At 49.6% G+C, this 24,159-nt stretch overlaps 1 pseudogene across 1 annotated transcript in view; it reads left to right on the top strand.

Moving 5' to 3' along the window:
* LOC146782918 (UDP-GlcNAc:betaGal beta-1,3-N-acetylglucosaminyltransferase 7-like) overlaps positions 1-17,876 on the top strand; it is a 72,730-nt pseudogene extending 54,854 nt beyond the window's left edge. Inside the window, exon 3 of the transcript XR_014972309.1 lies at positions 5,094-17,876. The product of XR_014972309.1 is annotated as a UDP-GlcNAc:betaGal beta-1,3-N-acetylglucosaminyltransferase 7-like (transcript). The remainder of the gene's footprint in view (positions 1-5,093) is intronic.
* The last annotated feature ends 6,283 nt before the right edge of the window (positions 17,877-24,159 follow it).

The following is a 24,159-nucleotide window of genomic DNA, read 5'->3' as shown; positions in this document are numbered from 1 at the left end:
TGGCTGTGTTTCAATGGTGTCATCATGGTTCCGGGCGGGTTTGAGTGCACTTGCGCATGAATTACTTGGGGTAGGGATTTCAGTCACCCTCCGAGGCCCAAATATGAACTATTAATAAAGTCAGAAAAAGACACGTTAGAATTTCAAACAAATGATTTCACTGTATACCACTTATCTCTACTCTATCCCTATTTACTTATATAAATCTTTCGCATTAGCATTTTAGTAGAACTGCAAGGTTTTAGTTTCAGGAAAGCATGCGCATTAACATGTTAGTTTCAAGCGGCCATTTTAAAAGCTATTGCGCAGCTGCAAAGAATTTCCCTCCAAGGATAGAAACGTCATACTGCGTTTATGCAGTAGACACATGCGCAGTAAGAATCCTGCATTTTGGGCGGCCATTTTAATGACACTTTGGGTACTTGTTAGTAATAGACATAGGCAAGCTTCCCCTTGATCAAATGTAATGAATGTAATGCATTTTTAGTTTTAACAGACATATTGATTACAGTATTACGAGTTATTTGAGAGTATTGCATCCAAGCAAGTCTCTTTTATACGAGACCTTGCTCCATCACCAGCTCCTGCAGACCATACTCTGTGTCCGACAAAGTAACAGAACTGAACCAAGGAAGAGTGGAAGTCTGGTTACCTCCATCTATGACATTAACCTTGGACACTGCATATGAAGGGGACCCCTTAACTACCAGCTTTTGCAGACCATGCTCTGTGTCTGACAGAGTAACAGAGGTGAACCAAGGAAGCGTGGGACCCTTGTTACCTCCCACATTGGCATGAACCCTGTTCACTGCATGTGAGGGAACCCATCGAGTACCAGCTCCTGCAGACCATACTCTGAGTCAGACAGAGTAACAGAGATGAACCAGGAAGCTTGGATGCCTTGTTGCATCCTGCCCAACTGCAAAGGTTGCATCATTTCCCCGTGCCTGCCTTATGAAGCGATTACCTTTAGTGTTGTGCCCAAACTGAGCCATCTCCAGAGGGTGCCATTGACATTCCCAATTCCCAAAGAGCAAAGCCCTCCTTCTAACCAGGGGAACTACAAGGGCATGTCTAGTGGCATGGGATATATGGTGAGTCCTGAAGGGGCTCTGCTATCTTGGCATCTGAGTGAAAAGAGAGTGGTAGAGGATGATAGAGGACAACCTTCTTCCCGTACAAGAGCGCTCGCGGCAGCACTTCACTAAATTGCAGCACTTGAACCTGTCTATGTGGGGCAGAGCTCAAACTATACAAATAAGGATTGCCCCACGATGCAATTATTTCCTCGGCACGCTGCCTCTGAGGGTTCCCAGGGCTGTCCTTTTGGGGATTGAGTCTGACCTCTGATCTAACATCTGGAGTGGTCACCGGCCCTATTGAGAGCTTCTGAATTATGGGCGGACACCACAGCAGGCAGTTTGCTCCTTTCCCAACTTGTGCCTTTACAGCCTGGACTGTCACCACTCTCAAGTGACTCCTTACTGGCACACCCCATGGGAGCCCCCCCCGATGTCAGTGCAGATTGAACAGCACCTCACGTGACCTGTCTGTCTCTCCCCTCCATGCTACTTGCGACCCTCACATCCTCCCTGGAGGTGCAATTCGGTTCTTGCGGCCACATTGTGGGCATGGGAGGAGGACCAAAGACTCCTGGGGACCCATCCACGACTTCACAGTCAAGCAGCGGTGTGGCATAATACTGTTCTTCATATCGCAGGCAACCCATTTTGCCATATTTTGTGGCACGCAATGGGGATCACTTCCTCTGTGAGGGTACACTCAAGCCATTTCCCTCACTTAGGGCGGAACGCGCACTCTCCTAGTCCAATTACTGAAAGCACCAACATCTGTCTCATTGTCTTTATTTGGTGCTAGGTCCCCTACCTAAGGACCTCCCTGGCTTCCCTAGCCTACAATATCTACGGTTTTGGGGCAAATGTCGGGGTTGGTCTTTGGCCTCTACAGCGTACTCCTCAAAAATATCCATTCTGGCCCTACCCTCACCCAGGCATGCACTAACTGGCAAACGATCCTTGGACAAGACCACTCACCAAAGAACTGAGTGAACCTGCACAGACCCATGACAAGGTCCTCTGAGAGACCTGCCTCAAATTTCAATATTTTGAGATTTCAAGTCCACGAGTGGTATTGGACCCTGAGGAGACTCTGTCAGGTGAAGCTTTTACCCTATAGCCATTGTTGGCAGTGGACACCAGAAAATTGTTACATGTACTACATCATTTGGAGCTGCTGAGCCATCCAATCATACTGGGCAGTGGTATATGGGTGCACCTACAGAGATATGACACCCACATATCGTGTACTCCTCTGTGCACTTGACCCTTCTCCATGATATTACAGATGCCACTGATGTGAATATTCATAACCACCGGTGGCTAGCCACTTCTGTGACGGTGGCCAAACTTTGTATCCTGTGTCATTGGCGTAAGCCCTCATGTCCCACCCATGCAGAATGGCTCCCAGAGCTCAACAATGTGGCTCTTCATGAAGGGTTCACATATAAACTTAACGACAAGGTAGATGTTCATGAGCGAGTGTGGGGAGAGTTCCTGGCGTGTATTTATTTCAGCGTAAGAGATGGAGTACCTACCTACTGTAAAGTGGGTTACTGCCGCTGACGTCCTTGCTACAGGGATGGTCATGGAGCCCTTGTGACTCAAAACCTCCTTCTTGCCGGGGAATTGTCCTTCTTGCTGTATGATTTCCCTGCTCATACTCCCTTCTCCTCGCCGCCCACCAACGGCTATCACCCCCCTTCCCTTTGCCTACAGAGAACCTGCAATGAGAACCAGACCTCTCTATTACGCCACAGCATCTGAAAGGAGGGTGCAGATTGCGTAGGGCTTATGCCCCCGGATTGAGAGTGGCCAGTGGGAGTGGGAGGAGCCTCCGCCACCATGCTCCCCCATGGCTGACTACTATGAACTGAAATACCTGAAAGGTGGGTGACTGCCTTTGGCATTTTCATTTGGTGTTGTCTTTGATGGTTTACAATTGTTTCTATGTGTAACAAGAGAAATGGCTATACACTGCACTCTATGGTTCAAGGGTCACCTTCCTAGTGCAGTCTAGAATGCTGGGTTCTTTCCTGTACTCGGTCTCTAGACCAGTCCTCCTTCGTCCTCATGTTGGGCTTCACTTGCACTCCTGCTTTTTAGATTTTCTACTTTTCTCCCCCCTTTCACCAGTGGCCTCTCTCTACCCCCTATTAATTCCTCCCTCTTTCTTATCCCCCCACATACCTGGACTGGAAATCCAGAGTATCGACTCCGCTACTGTCCAGGGAGACTACCAGGGACACCTAAATGTTTCGACAGGGCACACCTGTGCTATGATTCGCCTGCGCAATCGTTGCACACACCTGCTTGGGACCCTTGTTTCTTGCCCCCCATCCAGGGTTGGTTCTGTCTCCTCTCTGTATTCCTATAAAGTTCTGTATGGATGTTGAGATTGGATTGCATTTTTGTTGATTAATGATGTAAAATGAATAAATAAATACATTAGAAAAAAACTACGAAAAAAGCCATGTGCTCCATGTGCCCTTGTTTAAGATGCATACTTGGATTGTGCTGCAATGCACAGTAGCACCGGGATAGATGCAACGAGGGTACAATGTGTTGGACCTTTTCGTGAACAATCTTTGTATTTTCTTTTTAAGTCATGTCACTCACATTGCATTATACGAACAATCTTACTTGTGTCTTATTAATGTGTTTCTAGTATTTGAATGTCTACATTAACCCTTGATTGTTAAACCTCCCTTCCTGCTGAAATTCAGGCCCTTCAACTATGATATTGGGCTATTCAGTGAGCTTGCAGGAGGGTCTATTTCCTGGCAGAGAAAAATGAATACTTGTTAGAAGAATTGGTGAATTGTCCTGGAAACTCAACTTAATTGCTAGTGAGTAAGGCTAGGTGGAGTTCGTGGAATTTCTCTACGTGAAACGCCGCAAAGTGCAAAAAAGGACGCCATGCTACGCAGAGCTCCTCAAGCGGCAGAGTGCATTAGATAAATGCCGTTCGCGGTGATTTTCAGTGCCAGGTGTTTGTCCGCACTGTGCAATCATCACAAATGCTCCCACGCACAATGCAAGCGGGCGCTGCTTTCTTTCTGCCTCTTGAGTAGATTTTTACTCGAGCCCAGCTTTCTCAACGTGAATGGACAGTTTCTCAATGTGAGCGGTTGCGTGCATACGCAACCTCTCGTAATGAGAACTCTGACTGCGGCATTGCAAAATCTCGCTGGGATGTTGATTTTCTATGCTCCCGCGCGCCAGCTTGATGTTGATGATAGCGAACAAGGAAAAATCTCACCTGGAGGTGGATTTTCCTCGCTCGCGTTCACCAAATTTACGTTGACGAATGAGAGTGAGGAAAAAAAACTAACGTGGAGTAAACTTTGCGAGCGGAGCAGAGTTCACCGCCCAGACTTACTAGTGAGATGAGCCCAGTTCTGTAATAACGTTGTCACCAGTGGGAGGTGCAGTATTAACCCTGGCCATATATTCCTAGCCTAGAAAATTGTTTGGAGCCCCATCTGTGAATGCAAGGGTGGTACAATCTCAGTATCCTATGTCCATGGGAATGACATGGTGTTGTCCTTTTATACAGGACTCTAAGACAGTATGTATGTGTTGAGGACAAGATGCTGGGTTGAATGAATAGTGAATTGGTACAATAACCTATTGGAAGGTTGCCTGGTGGTCCTCACCCAGGAAATGCAAGAAGAAGATACAATAATCTGTTTCAGTGTTTTAGTTTAAATACGTTCTTTTCCAAATTACTTAAATGTTGTCTATTGTCAATCTCCTCTTCACCGCACGACCATGGTTAATGTCTCAACCCTCTGTTTAAGCTCTTATGCATCCCACGAAAAGTATTCCTGGTTGAAATGCATAAATAAATACAATGGAAATATTGCCAGGAAGATTTCTCATGGGAAATCTGAGTCTTGGCTTAGAGTCCTCCACAACATTTGGTCACAGGAGATCAACAGTTCAGGTGCAAATGTAGAATAAAAACGTAACTTTCGTCAAACAACATCCTAACTTTTCTCTTCTTTTTGGCAGGGGATGACGATGAGTACGTGAACCCCCCCGCCTTGGTGAAATTCTTGAAGGAGACGGTGAATGTTTCCGCAGCAGTCCACGGCAACATCCACAACAGATCCGACACTGAACGATCCGGAAAGTACAAAATCACGGAGGCTATGTACCCCAGTGTCAAATACCCAATGTACCCATCTGGTGGTGGGTACATCATACCAGGGACCTTCATCCCTGTCTTACATCGTGCCTCCACTTGGATGCCCGTCTTTCCGCTGGATGATGTCTACTTTGGCTTCCTGGGTTTGGCAGCCGGTGTGACATACCGGCATGATTTCCGCTTCTGCGTTGAAGGCCTGCGTTGCTGGTGGTACAGCAAAGGCATGCAACACTTGTGGCACAGCAGATGTGCCTTCAAGGAGGCTCTGGTCGTCCATGGCATCAGTCCAAAACAACTGATTTACATCTGGCAGGATGTCCAGAAAGAAGATCCATGTGAACCAATGCCCTTCTGGATCAATGTACTTCTGATCTTTGTTCTAATCATGAGCCTCCTATTATTGGCAAAGTTTTCAGGCTCTTCGGTAAGATGATCAAACAAAAGATAAAAAAAAGATGGTGCCATTGCACTGCCCCCTGGGGCAAGTTAGGAATGCTTTCTTCTTATTAGCATCTGGCATCCCCACTTTCCCAGGGCTCAGTCATACTAGGAAGAGCCATGACTTTGTCTTCTAGGTGTATTTGGGGGTTCAGGGAGCCAGAAATGGAGAGTGGGATGATGAAAAGTAATACGTATGAGTTCTTCTATCTGAGTCTTCCTTTCAGATACTTCCACTAGTTTTTCTGTCTAAATTGGACCGTCAGTGCCAGTGTGGGGAAGACACTAGTTCATCCGTTGCCAGAGTAAGGTCAGCCTGTTCAACTCATTCAGCAAGTGGAGTTCAAAACTTTGTCTTAAATCACATACTGGCCTCACATGCAAAACAGAAGAACGAGCTGAATATCAATACAAAAACAAAGACAGACTCTTTATTTTGTCACAAGGATAAATCACAATACTGAGAGGTCTACTCTAGAAAGGCATTGGTCAATCAACAGGCTGGACAGATCACAGAGACTAAATGTGTGCAAGCAACTAGAAACCTCCTACCTCAACTCCCCACTGCTCTACCTCCATGTCATCAACACACACCACCAATCCCAAGCTCTAGGAGCCCTCCTGGCTTTGATTGAGGCCTCAGTGACCAGAGTCTTCCTTAGACTCACCTACTCCAAAATACAGCTGTTGTTCTTCTTGCAGCCGCCCCTTCACTTTCACTGACCTCCTTGAGAGCACAGCCTACCAGCTGAAGATCCAGAGCCTGGAGGCAAAACCTTCCTACACAAAAACAATCCTTAAAGGTATTTTCCTCAGAGAGCGGAAACAACAAGGAGAAATAAAACATTTCTCTTTGTTGTGCCCCTATCAGGGAGGCATTACATTTTTGACACATTCCCAAGTTTTTCAGTCTTAGTAAATCTGGGAGTGCACCTAAATACATGGGTGGATATGTGGGAACACACACACTCCACCCATGATATGCCTTCCCAGGGCAGAATAATGCAAGGCAGCAACTTGCGCTACCTTGCTTTTCTCCAGATTTACCAAACAATGGAGGCCCATGCTCGATGTAGGGGTTGGCAGAAAACTCCTCTCCGCCAGTGGAGTTTGCAGAGTTTTGCCATTTTGCCACTCAATTTGGAGCATGAGTTCAGCAAAAGCTCCGCCAACCGCCGCATGTCAAAGTTTACAGGCACTCACTAGATCATCGCTGAAGTGAGAAGCCATAGTACAAATTGTACTTTATACGTGGCTGCCCTCTAGTGGCTGTAAGGCAGTAACAAGTTGTTACAACTACACAGCCCTCAATGTCAATGATGCATAGATTCAGTTAGCAGGTAATTGATATTCAAGTGATGTCCCCGTAGATGCCAGCATAAAAGGCACGTACAAAAACCGCCTTGGAAAGCAATCGATCGCTTGACACAGAAGTCATCTCAAAATTTACAGCTATTGACAGCTTTTTGCAGCTGAAATCTTTCACTTAGCATGAGCAAGAAAGTAACAAACTGGGACCCTCATGCAAGTGCAGATGGAATTCCACCACTTGCAATTCTGAATAGCCCAGTGTTTCCAGGTGTGGAATTACAATGTCTGATTCCTTGGTCTGCAAACTCCGACCTGAGAATACCAGTCCAGAGACACTAGGCCCAGTTTCACTGAGTATGGGTGTGCACCCAGTGAAACCACTACAGTGGACCATGGTGGACATGCAGGGATGTGGGCAGGTGCACAGCACAGTCATCACTGACACCCGCATTATGCTTTCAGAGCACATTGTTTGCAAAGAAATTTCCCACGCCCTTTTATAATCGGGTGGTTTATAATTGTTCGCACAGATTGCCTGGAGATGGAGGATGGCTTCCCTAAACTACATACAGTATGTCAGGTCAGAGATACTTTTATTCGGCCTCTAAAATCATAAAAGTAAACATTTAAAACATTTAAGAAAATTACAATAGTTTAGAAGGATTCCCCATGTACATTTAAAAATCCGAATCGCACAGGCAAATATAGGTAGGACTAGTTATACAGACAAATGAAAATAAAAACTCATTATTAAGAACCAACACTGAGTGCCATGAGAAAAGTAAAATTCAACAGGTAAAGTGCAAAAGTGATGTGACCATAGCTTGGTAAATGGGCTGGATAATTACTGTGACGGGCACGGAATGGGTCATATGATCCCCAAAACAAATTGGACAGATGCATCCTAGCTACTGGCTAGGCAACCTCTTCCTAGGTCTAAGGCCCCTGTTATAAAGCTCGTAACCCCAAAACAGACCATGGGAGAGGAAAGCATTAGTAAGTATAGTAATGAGGGCCTTACTTGAACAAATGTGCCAGTTCTGAGTAGTGGAAGTATTAACTTTTTGTGCAGGGAGTCATAAAAATCATCGCAGAAAAAGATAAAATGTAGGTTATCCTGTACAGAGAAGTTGTCACATGGACATGGCTTTAATGCACTAGGTTTTGTGTAGCCTTTAGGGTACCAGATTCAATCGGAATCTGGTTAGCACAAAGCGATGGTGCGCATTAGTAACCAGTGACAAGTAAGGCTGTACCTGTGGGCTCAGACTCAGTGTGAGATACCTTCTCACAATATGCTTGGCTAATTCCTTACTGTTGGACCTGTCAGCCCTAGGGTAGTCTCCCCATCTATTTTTGATCGCGCCTCATTTTTTCCACCCTCATTTTTATGTTGGACTTAGGTCTCCGGGCGCCTTTTAATTGCCAATCAGTGTTAAGGTGCAGGTGCTCCCTTCTCCCAAGATGGCTGCCACAGGCCCCTGCTACTGCGGAGTGGTCTTCACTAGTAGCACCCTAGCTGCCAGGAGCTGGCTGGAACCCCACAACAATGTTGCAACACTAGCCCGCCTTTTTTGTCCCATAGGTAGAATGGGGAAGCTCCTGGAATGTGCCTGAACCTTCTAGAAGGGAGGTGTGGTTTTACTTTTGCCGCCTTGGCTAGAGGTCACCTGACCTAGGGCTACTTAAGTGAGGGAGGGAACTTTTTCTAGTTAGTTGGCCAGCGGGGTAAAGCAGAGCTGGAGAATCCACTCAGGAGTTTTAGGCGGTAGGGCCTAGCCAGGGACTTATGCCTCTGAGAGTGACAGGATTTAGGTGCTGCCTCTTAAGTGAGTGAGGGATCCTGTAAAGCCCACTGATCTTGCCCAGCAGTAGGAGGACCCAGGGAACCTCTGCCCAGCCTGACTAGGAAGGACCTAGTCGCCAACTCAATCCCTACCCCCCAGGAACAGAACCCCCCAAGGGCGCCAGAGACATCTGCGCCATCAAGAATTCAGGTAGCAACTGAATGCAGAGACTGAATGCCGAAACCTCATGTCACGACGACATGCTGAAACTGAATGCAGAAACTGAATGCTGAAACCTCATGTCACGACGACATGCTGAAACTGAATGCTGAGACTGCATGCCAGAACTGCCAGCTGAAACTTTATGCCAAAGCTGATTGCAGAAGTGCTCGGGATCAACCAGGTACCAGCGCTGAGACCCCTGCGCTCCCTGACCTGGCCTGGGATCCCCGTCATCCATCCCCATTGAGCGCGGAGCTCTCCCGCTTAATTTGACCCCCCCCCCCCTGGAGTGCGGGGACCAGAGCGCGCTCACCGCTGCGGCCCGGAAGCCTGAAGTGTGCATCATCACCCCTCATCGTGTCGAGGCCCGCGGAGAAGCCCGGGGCCCCGTCGCTGCAGTCGCAGCGGCTGGTGAAGGTGTGTGGGGGCCGTGGCCTGCCCCGTCGCGGAAGGACAGACTGCGGAGTTCGGAGCTGGTGGGGACGCATCAAGATGTCGAGATCAAGGTAAGCCCGGGAGGCTTGGGCCGGACCTGGTGCGCCCCCTACAGGCCGGGAGCAGCACCACACCCTGAGACCCTGGTTCCCCTCCGTGGGAGTCCCCCCGTCCATTCAAGACTTTGACACCCCGCCGAGGGATTGCCCCTCGCCCCCGAGACTGTCGAGCAGCGTTGTGCCCCACGAACTGCACAGAAGTACTTGAAGCTTGATTAATGCGAGTAACGCTATGTCCGCAGGCTTTGCTCTGAAGTGATCAATGCTCCATTATTGCGATTAACGCTATGTTCGCAGGCTTTGCTCTGAAGTGACCAATGCTCCATTATTGCGATTAGCGCTATGTTCGCAGGCTTTGCTCTGAAATGATCAATGCTCCATTATTGCGATTAACGCTATGTTCGCAGGCTTTGCTCTGAAGTGTTTAATGTCCAATTATTACGAGTAACTCTGTGTTCGTAGGCTTTGCTCTGAAGTGTTTAATGTCCAATTATTACGAGTAACGCTGTGTTCATAGGCTTTGCTCTGAAGTGTTTAATGCCCAATTATTACGAGTAACGCTGTGTTGGTAGGCTTTGCTCAGAAGTGTTCGATGCGTACTTATTACGCGTGACGCTATGTCCGCAGGCTCTGCTCACAAGGATTCACGGTGCAGTTATCGCGAGTTGCGCGGTAACCGCCCACTGAGGCACGAAGGGTACCAGAGGGGCGGGAAGCCCACGAGGTCGGCCCTGAGCCCCCACTAGACCCCATGTGTGGCGCCACGATTCCCAGTCCGTACAACGGATGTCAAGCTACACGAGCGTGGCCTAGGGCCTCAGAGGGAATTGCTGGTGAATATAGTGCAACAGATGCTAATTGATATAATGAACTGCATTTACATCTAAGTGAACTGCATTTACATATAATGAACTGCATTTACATCTGATGAATTGCATTTACCTACACTGAACTGTTTTTATGCCTATCTGCTTGGATAAACTTGAGTTATTGCATAAACCCTACGGCGTGGCGTCCCTTATTGTGTGCGTTCCCTGCTTCAGAGGTTGCGTGTGTTGTATGGTCGCTTTACACAGAAGCCTTTGGGTGCCCAGCAGCTCGAGTCATGTTACCCCCTTAGGGCTTGGTGACCCCAGGTCTTACATTGTTGGCGAGCGGTGGGATAAGGACCTGTGACCATACAGCACCCTCCAGTGAAGCGGAGGACGCCATAATTAAACGCCTATTGTTTTAAGCTCTGCAACTGTTATTGCTGCATGTATTGATTCCACTGTCCAGTCTGAGGGTGTAAAATCCTGGTTAGCTTGCAACTGTCACCCATACCCTAGGAATTCGTTTCTTCTTCCTTAGTATCTAGGTCCCCACCTGTCACGATGGAGTTCCAGTTAGCTGACCTCGAGGGGTACACTGTAAGGCAACTGAGGGAATTCGGGCAGGGGATGGGGGTGCCTGGGGTGCAGGGGGCCAAAGGACCGGAACTCCGTACCACCTTAAGGGCATGGGTAGAGGCCCACCCAGAAGGGAGAGAGGATGAGGGACAGGAGGCGCCAGATGCACCTCAGGAGGAGAGCGCCCAGGAAGTACTAGACATACTCAATGTAGATGTGTCTGAAAATGTGCCCCCAGGGAGACGTTCTGGGGCCAGTAGTAGGACAGGGTCTAGTAGGAGCGCGTCTCCAAAGGAGTATGAGGACAGGAGGGAGGAGAGGCAGTTAAAATGGGAGGTAGCGAAATTGGAACATGAGAGAGAGAGAGAAAGAGAAAACAAGAGATGGGCAATGGAGGAAAAGAAGCTGGCGCGCGAGCTTCAGCTGAAGGAGTTGGAGCTGCGCGCCCTCCAGATAAATGCGTCCAATAAGGACAATGGTGGCAGCGTACCAAGAGATTCCCAGGAGTCAAAATTTTATTTACCTAAAGAAGTCATTGCCAGCTACACAGTGGGGGACGATATTGCCAAATGGTTGGAGGCATACAAAGTGGCCTTGACCGCCCATGGTGTTCCCGAGAGCTATTGGGGAGGGGGCCTGTATCGCTATATACCTTCCAATGTCAGGGACACCTTGTTATACTTAGCCAAGGCGGATCAGGTCAGGCATGCCCCCATGAAAGAGGCCTTACTAAAGAAATTTGGTCTCAACCCCGAGAGGCATAGGCAGAAGTTCCATGGCAGCCATAAGCTGTCCACACAGACGTGGGTGGATTTTTTTGACTATGCCCGTAAGGCACTAGATGGTTGGGTGCGTGGCAGCGAGGTTCAGGACTACCAAGGGTTGTACAATCTTTTTTTAAGGGAGCACCTCTTGGATAAGTGCTTTCCGGAGCTGCGCCAGCATCTGGTGGACCGCAAGTTAACGGATCCCTGTGAGCTTGCGGAGGAGGCAGATATTTGGGTGAGCACCCGGGTGTATCACAAGGGCCCCGGGGGAGATGGCTCGAAAGGTGGACAGGGTTTTCCCCAGAAGAAAGAGGGGGGGATAAAAAGGTGGAGTTCTCGAAAGGTCCCCAAAATAGGTTTGGGAAGGGAGTAGGAACCCCACCCTCATCCAATTCCACAAAACCCACTTACCCTGACAGAGTCTGCAGCCAAGGATTGAGAGGTGCTACGAATGTGGGGAGATTGGACACTACAAAGGAGATCCCAAGGGTTGCAGGCGACCCCCAGCCCCACCGGGCGGGAAGAGCCCCGGGGTAAGTAGTGTAGCGCTTGGGGTGGAGCTGCCCTTAGATAGGAAAGGGGAGTGGACAGGCCTGACCCTGGTTTCACTCGGGGATAGAGAGGTGGTCCCCGTAGTGTCCCTGCCCCCGAACACTGCTAAATATCAGCAGAGGGTGAGAGTTAATGGGGAGGAGGTGGAGGCTCTGAGGCACACAGGTGCCAGCATGACCACCGTAGTGAGGCGGCTGGTGTCCCCAGACCAAGTAGTCCCCGAGGAGTTCCATCCGGCCGTATTGGCTGACGGCAGTGTGAGTCACTATCCAGTGGCTCGTGTTCCATTTGAGTGGGGAGGAGTCAAAGGCCTACTAAAAGTTGCGGTGAGCCCTGCCTTGCCTGTGGGGTGCTTGCTAGGGAATGACCTGGAGCACACCAAACGGAGAGGTGTAGAGTTTCGAGCTCATACCGAGATGCTGGGATTACCACGGTGGACTTGCGTAGTCACGCGGTCCATGGCTGCCCAGCATGGAACTCACCCCGGGTTGGAGCCTGGAATTATGGCCCAACCCAATGCCAAGAGTGGAAAGAAGAAGGTGGTAAAGGACACGCCCCGTGAGATGGATGGGGAGGCCGCAGAGGTGCCCCCGGAGTCCGCGGAGGTGGATGTCGTTCCCGTGGGGGACTTGCCGACCCTTGCCGACTGGCATGTGGAAGGAGGACCTACCCGGGAGGAATTTTGTCAGGCACAACGGGCGTGCCCCACGCTTGAAGGCATGCGGCGACAGGCCAAAGCCCAAGTGGCCAGTCAGGAGATGGGAGGATATCATGTGTATTGGGAGGATGGCCTCCTATACAGTGAGCCCAAGGTGCCAGTACATGGATCTTCGAGGGCCATAGTGGTCCCCCAATGTTACCGGGCCTTCCTGCTGGAGTTAGCGCACAAGATACCCTTAGCCGGACATCTGGGCCAGGACAAAACTTTTGCGCGGTTGGTCCCACATTTTTATTGGCCCAGGATGAGGATTGCCTCAGACACCTTTTGTAAGACCTGTAATTCTTGTCAGGCAAGTGGCAAGACTGGGACTAAATTGAAGGTCCCTTTGGAACCGCTCCTGGTGGTCGGGACCCCTTTTGAGAGGGTCGGCATAGACATTGTTGGGCCGTTGGACCCTCCGACTGCAGCGGGACACCGGTTCATTCTGGTCTTGGTGGACCACGCCACTAGATACCCAGAGGCTATTCCTCTGAGGACCATCACTGCACCGGTGGTGGCGTGGGCACTATTGGGGATTTTTACCCGAGTGGGATTCCCCAAGGTCGAGGTGTCGGACAGGGGCACGAATTTCATGTCGGCCTATATGCAGGCCATGTGGAAGGAGTGTGGAGTGACCTACCGGTTCTCCACTCCTTACCACCCCCAGACTAATGGGCTCGTAGAGCGCTTCAACAAAACCTTGAAGGGAATGATCCGAAGCCTGCCAGAGGGCTTGAGGCGTAAATGGGACGTCCTCCTCCCCTGCTTGTTGTTCTCCTACCGGGAGGTACCGCAGAAGGGAGTCGGGTTCCGCCCGTTCGAGTTGCTCTATGGCCATCCCGTTAGGGGTCCCCTCAGTTTAGTAAAGGAGGGGTGGGAGAAGACTTCGCAGAAGCTTCCCCGTGACATTGTCAGCTACATGCTGGCGTTCCGCAGCCAGATGGCCAAGCTGTGGAAGGCGGCCTCAGAGAACCTAGAGGCTAGCCAGACCGTTATGAAGGAGTGGTACGACCGCAACGCTCGGACGGTCGAGTTGGACGTTGGACAGAAGTTGTGGGTCATGGAACCTGGGGAGCTTTGTGCCCTCCAGGACCGGTGGAATGGCCCGTATGACATTGTGGAGCGACGAGGCCAGACCACATACGTAGTGGATCTAAAGACCCCCCGACAGCCCCAGAGGGTATTCCACGTCAACCGCCTGAAGCCGTACCATGAGCGATCAGAGCTTGCTCTCCCCTATGGTGACGGATGGGAGCGAAGAGGAAGAGAGTGAAGCTCTTCCTGACCTTCTAGCGGTACAGGAGAAGGATGGTTCGGTGGAAGGTGTAGTCCTTTCCCCATCCTTGACCCCAGAGCAACAGAGGGACTGCCGGCATGTCCTGGGACAGTTCGCCTCGTTGTTCTCCCTCACGCCTGGAATCACTCATCTGTGTACCCATGATGTGGACACAGGGGACAGCTCCCCGGTGAAGAACAAGTCTTACCGGCTCTCTGACCGAATGAAGGATAGCATCCAGCGTGAGGTAACCAAGATGTTGGAGCTGGGGGTGATAGAACCTTCCAGCAGCCCGTGGGCTAGTCCGGTGGTGTTGGTGCCGAAAGCGGCCCCACCGGGTACCACACCGGAACTTCGGTTTTGTGTGGACTACAGGGGGTTGAACTCTGTCACGAAGACAGATGCTCATCCCATCCCACGAGCAGACGAGCTGGTGGACCAGCTGGGAGCAGCCCGGTACCTCAGCACCATTGACCTGACATCCGGATATTGGCAGATTGCCATGGCCGATGGAGCAAGGGAGAAGACAGCATTCTCCACCCCCGAGGGCCACTTTCAGTTCCGAGTGATGCCCTTCGGGCTCAAAAATGCTCCGGCCACATTCCAGCGGTTAGTGAATCAGGTACTATCTGGTCTGGAGTCCTTCTCAGCGGCCTACCTGGATGACATAGCTGTCTTCAGCAGCACCTGGGAGGACCATCTGCAGCACCTCCAGGAGGTATTGCAGGCGCGGCAACGCACTGGCCTAACCATTAAAGCCAGCAAGTGCCAGATTGGACAGGGATCTGTCGTGTACCTGGGACACCTGGTGGGCGGAGGTAAGGTGCAACCCCTCCAGGCCAAAATAGAGACCATCTTGGCTTGGGAGCCCCCCAAGACCCAAACAGAGGTTCGAGCCTTTCTCGGCCTCACTGGGTATTACCGCCGGTTTGTCAAGGGATATGGTACCATCGTTACCCCCTTGACAGAGTTGACCTCAAAGAAGCAACCTCGCAAGGTTATATGGACAGCTGCTTGCCAGGAGGCATTTGACACGCTGAAACATGCGATGTGTACCGCTCCAGTACTAGCAACACCAGATTTTAGTAAGTAGTTCATTGTACAGACCGACGCCTCAGAGCACGGCATAGGTGCGGTGCTCTCGCAACTCAACACCGAGGGCTAAGATCAACCAGTGGCCTTCATCTCCAGAAGACTCCTCCCTCGGGAACGGCGATGGAGCACCATTGAGAGAGAAGCCTTCGCGGTGGTCTGGGCGCTGAAGAAGTTGAGGCCATACCTCTTTGGAACTCACTTCCTCATTCAGACCGACCACCGCCCCCTTCGCTGGCTCATGCAGATGAGAGGCGAAAACCCCAAGTTGTTGAGGTGGTCCATTTCCCTACAGGGGATGGATTTTCGGGTGGAGCATCGGCCCGGAGTTGACCACGCCAATGCTGACGGTCTCTACAGGGTTTTCTGCCTTAGCGATGAGAACTCCCTAGAGGTTGGGTAGCTCTCCCCTCTTTCGGCTGGGGGGGACGCGTGTTGGACCTGTCAGCCCTAGGGTAGTCTCCCCATCTATTTTTGATCGCGCCTCATTTTTTCCACCCTCATTTTTATGTTGGACTTAGGTCTCCGGGCGCCTTTTCATTGCCAATCAGTGTTAAGGTGCAGGTGCTCCCTTCTCCCAAGATGGCTGCCACAGGCCCCTGCTACTGCGGAGTGGTCTTCACTAGTAGCACCCTAGCTGCCAGGAGCTGGCTGGAACCCCACAACAATGTTGCAACACCAGCCCGCCTTTTTTGTCCCATAGATAGAATGGGGAAGCTCCTGGAATGTGCTGGAACCTTCTAGAAGGGAGGTGTGGTTTTACTTTTGCCGCCTTGGCTAGAGGTCACCTGACCTAGGGCTACTTAAGGGAGAGAGGGAACTTTTTCTAGTTAGTTGGCCAGCGGGGTAAAGCAGAGCTGGAGAATCCACACAGGAGTTTTAGGCGGTAGCGCCTAGCCAGGGACTTATGCCTCTGAGAGTGACAGGATTTAGGTGCTGCCTCTTAAGTGAGTGAGGGATCCTGTAAAGCCCACTGATCTTGCCCAACAGTAGGAGGACCCAGGGAACCTCTGCCCAGCCTGACTAGGAAGGACCTAGTCGCCAACTCAATTCCTACCCCCCAGGAACAGAACCCCCCAAGGGCGCCAGAGACATCTGCGCCATCAAGAATTCAGGTAGCAACTGAATGCAGAGACTGAATGCCGAAACCTCATGTCACGACGACATGCTGAAACTGAATGCAGAAACTGAATGCTGAAACCTCATGTCACGACGACATGCTGAAACTGAATGCTGAGACTGCATGCCAGAACTGCCAGCTGAAACTTTATGCCAAAGCTGATTGCAGAAGTGCTTGGGATCAACCAGGTACCAGCGCTGAGACCCCTGCACTGCCTGACCTGGCCTGGGATCCCCGGCATCCATCTCCGTTGAGCGCGGAGCTCTCCCGCTTAATTTGACCCCCCCCTGGAGGGCGGAGACCAGAGCGCGCTCACCGCTGTGGCCCGGAAGCCTGAAGTGTGCATCATCAACCCTCATTGTGTCGAGGCCCGCGGAGAAGCCCGGGGCCCCGTCGCTGCAGTCGCAGCGGCTGGTGAAGGTGTGTGGGGGCCGTAGCCTGCCCCGTCGCGGAAGGACAGACTGCGGAGTTCGGAGCTGGTGGGGACGCCTCAAGACGTCGAGATCAAGGTAAGCCCGGGAGGCTTGGGCCGGACCCGGTGCGCCCCCTACAGGCTGGGAGCAGCACCGCACCCTGAGACCCTGGTTCCCCTCTGTGGGAGTACCCCCGTCCATTCAAAACTTTGACACCCCGCAGAGGGATTGCCCCTCTTGAAGCTTGATTAATGCGAGTAACGCTATGTTCGCAGGCTTTGCTCTGAAGTGATCAATGCTCCATTATTGCGATTAACGCTATGTTCGCAGGCTTTGCTCTGAAGTGATCAATGCTCCATTATTGCGATTAACGCTATGTTCGCAGGCTTTGCTCTGAAGTGATCCATGCTCCATTATTGCGATTAGCGCTATGTTCGCAGGCTTTGCTCTGAAGTGATCAATGCTCCATTATTGCGATTAACGCTATGTTCGCAGGCTTTGCTCTGAAGTGTTTAATGTCCAATTATTACGAGTAACGCTGTGTTTGTAGGCTTTGCTCTGAAGTGTTTAATGTCCAATTATTACGAGTAACGCTGTGTTCATAGGCTTTGCTCTGAAGTGTTTAATGCCCAATTATTACGAGTAATGCTGTGTTGGTAGGCTTTGCTCAGAAGTGTTCGATGCGTACTTATTACGCGTGACGCTATGTCCGCAGGCTCTGCTCACAAGGATTCACGGTGCAGTTATCGCGAGCAGCGCGGTGACCGCCCACTGAGGCACGAAGGGTACCAGAGGGGCGGGAAGCCCGAGAGGTTGGCCCTGAGCCCCCACTAGACCCCAGGTGTGGCGCAACGATTCCCAGTCCGTACAACGGATGTCAAGCTAAATGAGTGTGGCCTAGGGCCTCAGAGGGAATTGCTGGTGAATATAGTGCAACAGATGCTAATTGATATAATGAACTGCATTTACATCTAAGTGAATTGCATTTACATATAATGAACTGCATTTACATCTGATGAATTGCATTTACCTACACTGAACTGTTTTTAGGCCTATCTGCTTGGATAAACTTGAGTTATTGCATAAACCCTACGGTGTGGCGTCCCTTATTGTGTGCGTTCCCTGCTTCAGAGGTTGCGTGTGTTGTATGGTCGCTTTACACAGAAGCCTTTGGGTGCCCAGCCGCTCGAGTCACGTTACCCCCTTAGGGCTTGGTGACCCCAGGTCTTACACTTACCCTCCCTGAGCCCCTGCTGCTTGGCCAAAAACTGATGTTTGATATCCCTGATAGCTGCCGGGCCTAAAGGCCTGGGATTGGAGTACAGGTTGGGGCAGCCTAGCCATTTCATTTGCTCTATAATATACTTTAACCAGGGGATACACAGGGCCCCCTCGTATGCAATACAGTCTGCTACGACAAGTTGGTTTAGGGTAGTGGTGGGATCTGGACCAAATTTTCACCCAACACAGCAGGGGCACAACAGCAATAAGTTCAGAAATATACCTCAATCCAAACTCCTCATCCAAAATTAAATCTGGAGTGGTGGGGGGGGATGGCAAGAAATCTACACATGTATTTGTTTTCTGCTCCCTGAATGTCCCTCATATCTTTGAATCCCCATACATCACACGCGTACGTGGCCATAGGGATATATTTTTCTCTACACACCTTGAGCAGGGCAGGAACTGGCTTTGACCCCAGCCTTTTTGCAGAGTCGATAGTAGCCCCTGCTGCCCTTGCCAAGACGTTCTTTTTATCTAATCTTTGCACAGCCCACGTCCCTCGGTCGTCGAACAACACCCCCAGATAAGGGAAGGTTGACACTTTTGTTAGTTCTGCCACCCTGCAAAAGAACTTGCACATAGCGGCCTTCTGGATACCTATCGTCATGGCGTGGTATTCTGAAAAGTTAGTGGCTAGTTCGAGTGCGTCCATAAATTCTATAAAAACATTTAAAGGTTTTGGAAGATTACAGCAGTTCTAGCAAATAACATCGCGTCGTCTGCGTGCAGGAGTGCAGGGATCCTTTTAGAACCAGCTCTAGGAATGTCTTTACAGAGAGATATGAGGTGGTGCCCTAGCTTATTGATGTGATGCGTAAACAGCAGCGGAGCCAAAATGCACCCCTGCCTCACCCCTCTCCTGACCTCCCAAGAGTTCTTCACGCCACCATCCTCGTTAAATCTCACAACTGTAGAAGTGTTATTGTGGACGGCATGTATGAAGGCCACCAGGTCTGTGTCCAGACCCAATCCCAGAGAGTCAGCTACAGTTTGGATCTATTACACGGTCGAACGTTGACATTAGGTCCATAAAAGCCATATGTAATGTACCCTCCTTGGCAATTGTGTATTTGCTGACCACCAGGTGCAGGCTAATAATTGATAGAGCATCCCTTTGCCTTGCCTAAAACCATACTGTAGGTCAGAAATAACATTAAAATTATCTTGCCACAGTGTTAGTCAACCCAAAATCACTTTTCCCATGATTTTGGCACCCACGTCTAGAAGCAAAATAGGTCGATAGGTTGAGCCCTTTTCAAAAATAGGTATAAGAATAGCCTTGGTCCAGGAAGGAGGAAAACCACACTTTCAAGCCGCATTAAAAACCTGTTTCAATATCCTCGCCCAGACCACAGGGTCGGCCTTATACAGGTCCGAAGGGACCCCATCTGGGCCCGGCACTTTCCCCCCAGATGTGGCCTGGATAGCTTTGTGAACCTCGGTTGTACTGAAGTGAAGTGGTGTGCTAGCTGAGCTTGTATCCCATTGTACCTCAGCCCCTTCTAAGTCATCACCACTGTACATTCCTTCAAAATGCTGAACACATCTCTCTGCGGCCATGGTCCAGTCAGTTTCAAATAAGCTACATCAGAAACAAGCATTTACAATGCAATAGGCCTCGCATTTGCAAAAGTTTCAGCTATTGTCATTGTTCATGACAATGCCTTTTTTATCTATTTTATAAAACAAACACATAAATAAATGGCATCATTTACAATGCCAATAGCTAGTGTTGCATTATTATTAGCAATGCCAACTGCTCACACTTTTATATTGCGAGACCTATTGCATTGCAAATGCTTGTTACTTTATTACTACATGATCAGATATAATTATGTCAACTATAGTGACTAAGACAGATTGTCCATAAGGGTTGTTCAGTATGCAGTATGGTTTGTTTTTCTTGGCCATGTCCTGTCCAGTCACATTTGTTGTTTCACCTTGCTTCCAGGTTGGTGAGTATAATGATTCCAAAAATCCTAACTGCAGTTAGACCTCTGCTAATTAGCCGTGAACAGTCATACTCGCGTAGTGTGGTATGCCACCACACGATCATATTAAAGTGCAAGGGGGGAGAGGCTGTGGAGATGGAGAGATGCAAAGATGGAGCAGGAGATGGGAAAGTTGGGGACAAGATAGGGACTATGAAAGGAGCCTGGTGGTCACTGTGCTCTCCAGTAAACACCTACTATCACCCTGGTCACACCGACAGGATGCTGGGAATTACCCCCTCTTTAAGGGCAGTGATGGAGAAAGAGCATGAAAGAGACCATACAAATAAACAACTATTTCACTGCATGCTAATAGGTTTACTCACAAAAGTAGGTAAATAGCCATCATCAACGAGAGAGATGCATTTTCTTTATTTGGAAAGTGCTCAAACAAATAAAACAATAGCAATGTTAATCTTTTAAACTATTGATGTTTCTGGGAGTTATTTAATCCAATGAAAAAACAAAATGATGCCGGAGACCGGAGTCATTCAATAATAAACCCGCACAGCAATGTTTTATGTCTGGGCTCTCTGATGAAGTGGCTGTTGCCTCTTCCACTCTTTTTATGAAGGTCATTAACGAGGTATTTTAATTTAGTATCTAATTCACAATTTAAATGAGGTTTTTGTTGTGCATGGATGATATATTTCAAGACAATCACAGCAACAACAAATGAGAGGCACCTATGAACTCTTCTGAATTGGAAACTTTAATGTGATCCCAAATGTGATGTGAACAAAATGAGACGAGCTTATTGCCCACAGCACCATGTAGCATCCAACGTCAAACATGCACTGCTAGATGTCTGCTCATTACTCGCCTATTTGCATCAGACACAAAGAGGAATTCAAATGGGCTGAATTAGAGAGCAAGGGAGACAAAGTTTAAATGTGAAACAAACCAGCACATATGCAAAGGAATCTACATTTTAATGTGACTGAGCTGACTATTTAATAAGGTATCTTCCAGTTTCATTAAATGGTGGCCAGGTTCCACTCTCTTCTTGGTTCACTGGACGGTGCAACGTTTATTCACGTTTTGATGTTTGGCACTTTCCAGCACTTCAGCACTGCCAGACAGTTCTACCACTACTAAAACCCTGCACGCTATTCAAACGCAGGGATATAATTTATTCCAGGTAGTGAGCAGTCTCGAGGGCAGAGGAGACCTGGTAGGGCGAGGGCTGGCCGCGCATGCACGGTACCTGGAACTTTTGCGTGCCCAGTGGTGGCGCGTGCGGCCGGTGCAGGCAGCGCCAATCCCCTTCCGGTCCTCCCGTGGTGAAGAGGAAGCCCCGGCGCCAGAGAGGAAGTGCAGGAGCTGAAGTCCCGGGTCCCAGGAGGTCCCGGGTGAAGAGCGGCAGATAGCAGTGCCCCACATCGTGCTGGCAGTAGTGGAGCTGGAGTGCTCTGGAAGTGCGCCGCAGCCAGCCGCTGTCCAGGAGGATTCCCCCTCGTAGAACGAGTGAGTAGGGGATTGTCCATTTGTACAGTGGTTGTGCCGATGAAGGCACAGTGTCAATATTTATTTCCTGAGCAGACCTGCCGTTGCGGTCCGCTCCAACGATGGGGCGAGGTTAAAAAAAATATATATGTGAAAGTGAAACTGTATGCTGGCTTGCGAGGATGGAAGGGGGACAGGAGATGTGGATGCTGCGTGGCTGTAAGCACGTACACAGGCTCCAATCCGCCAAAAGCCTGCTCGTGCCCATCTCCTGTCCCACTTCCGAGGCAAGTCAGCAACAATATATCTCGCTGGCGACAGCGCTTCGCGCTGCGTTTGCCAGGCCAGACCTAAAAAGGGGCTATTAACCATGGCCCAACATTTTGTGCTATCTGACAGTATGCTTGCTTGTCCAAGAGCCTCCCAGGCCTGTTTCCTAATGAGCTTCTTCTTCTGTTGAGTAGAGGACCTATAAGCCCTCCTACAATTCCTGACCTCAGCCTCATCCCTCGGGACTTGTTTGAGTGCCAACAATAACTTTCTATGGGTCTTTGAACAGGTACCGTCAAACCACCATTTACCCTTGAGACCTTTGGCCCTGATCGTGGTAGTTAAACAAGTTGCTATCTGTGTATATACAGTATGTCATCTTCATTTTGGGATTTTGGCAACAATAGTTTCATTTTAACGCAATGGATTTAGCACTTGGAGTCAGATGCCTCGCTTTCACCTCCCAAGCAGTAGAGGGAGCTGATACCTTTTGCTTTCCACAACAGTTTGCAATATAGGCATGAGTCTGAAGGGAGCTCTTCTCCTAGAACAGCTGGGGCTGGGCTCTTTGTTGCAGCGCCTCTCTTTTTTATAACTTAAACCTGTGGCTTTGGAATGATCGGGATAGGAACTAAACTGTTGATGCCTATAAAAATGTTGCAGATATATGCATATTGTGCACTTTTTTCACCAGTCTTGTTCTAACAAACGGGCCTGCATATCAATGGGTTGTGACTTCTGCCAACTGTTTAATGTAACATAGTCTAATGCAGACCTGCAGTGCCATCAACTGGCAATCTGATAGTACAGCACTGAATAATGTATTATTAAAATGGTATTTTCTATTTTTAGGGGTGAGCTGAACTCCATGAAATTTTGCAGAGTTTTTATGTAACTCTGCAGAATTCCACCGAGTAAAACTCTGCCAGTACCACCCACCCCTAGCAAGGTGGCATTGTGTGGCTTGATAAACCTGACTTAAGAACTGAGTTGCCTTTGTAACACCCTGTGTAATGGAAGGGCAACACAATCCTTTGATAAACTTGGCTCTAGATCTCTCACACACCTTATGCCTGAGGGTTGCAGGCAGGCTTGTGACTGGAAGTGAACTCCTCCCACACTGAAAGGGCATTCCACTTGATCGCATTTGAATTTGGCATTTCATTCTATAATTCTTTTGAAACATAACAAGACTGTATGCTCCTGGATACTTGCAAAAACAACAGTTGATGGACAGAATGCAGAACAAAGTAATATATTCACCCCAGTACAGAGATCTGGGCCTAAATCCATCGTTTTTTTGCTCGCCATGCTGTTCCGGTTTGAACCCAGCCATATGCAAATCAGTCTTGACCCTGTGCCTCATGGGAACAGTCCAGCCCGAACTGCCAAGCCAGGTCCTCCCTGGACTGGAAACAAGCATCCTAGGACCGGTTTCGGGGCTTCACCCCTCTTCAGCCAGGATAGCTTGATTCCAGTGGCATGGAGAGCACGGGACCCACGTCTGGGCATACCCTTCCCACTGGGGGTGACAAATGCAAAAACAACAGTTGATGGACAGAATGCAGAACAATGTCATACATTCACCACAGTACAGAGATCTGGGCCTAAATCCATCGTTTTTTTGCTCGCCATGCTGTTCCGGTTTGAACCCAGCCATATGCAAATCAGTCTTGACCCTGTGCCTCATGGGAACAGTCCAGCCCGAACTGCCAAGCCAGGTCCTCCCTGGACTGGAAACAAGCATCCTAGGACCGGTTTCGGGGCTTCACCCCTCTTCAGCCAGGATAGCTTGATTCCAGTGGCATGGAGAGCACGGGACCTACGTTTGGGCATACCCTTCCCACTGGGGGTGACAAATGCAAAAGCAACAGTTGATGGACAGAATGCAGAACAAGTTCGGACTGGACTGTTTCCATGAGGCACAGGGTCAAGACTGATTTGCATATGGCCAGGTCTAAACTGGGGTGGCATGGTGAGCAAAAGAATGATGGATTTAACCCCGATCTCTTGACTGGGGGTGAATGTTTTGATTTATTCTGCATTTCGTCCATCAATTGTCTGTCTTTTGCTTTCTCACCCTAAGTGCACCGGGTATGCCCAGACGTGGGTCCTGGGCTCACTGTGCCACTGAAATCAAGCTATCCTGGCTGAAGAGGGGTGAAACCCCGAAACCGGTCCTAGGATGCTTGTCTCCGGTCCAGGGAGGACCTGGCTTGGCAGTTCGGGCTGGACTGTTCCCATGGGGCACAGGGTCAAGACTGATTTGCATATGGCCAGGTCTAAGCTGGGGTGGCATGGTGAGCAAAAGACTGATGGATGTAACCCAGGTCTCTTGACTGGGGGTGAATGTTTTGATTTCTTCTGCATTCCATCCAG

The sequence above is a fragment of the Triturus cristatus genome, chromosome 12 (assembly GCF_964204655.1).
Source record: "Triturus cristatus chromosome 12, aTriCri1.1, whole genome shotgun sequence".
NCBI lineage: Eukaryota > Metazoa > Chordata > Amphibia > Caudata > Salamandridae > Triturus > Triturus cristatus.
Note: the sequence above shows the minus strand (reverse complement) of the source record. Positions and strands in the feature narration are given on the sequence as shown.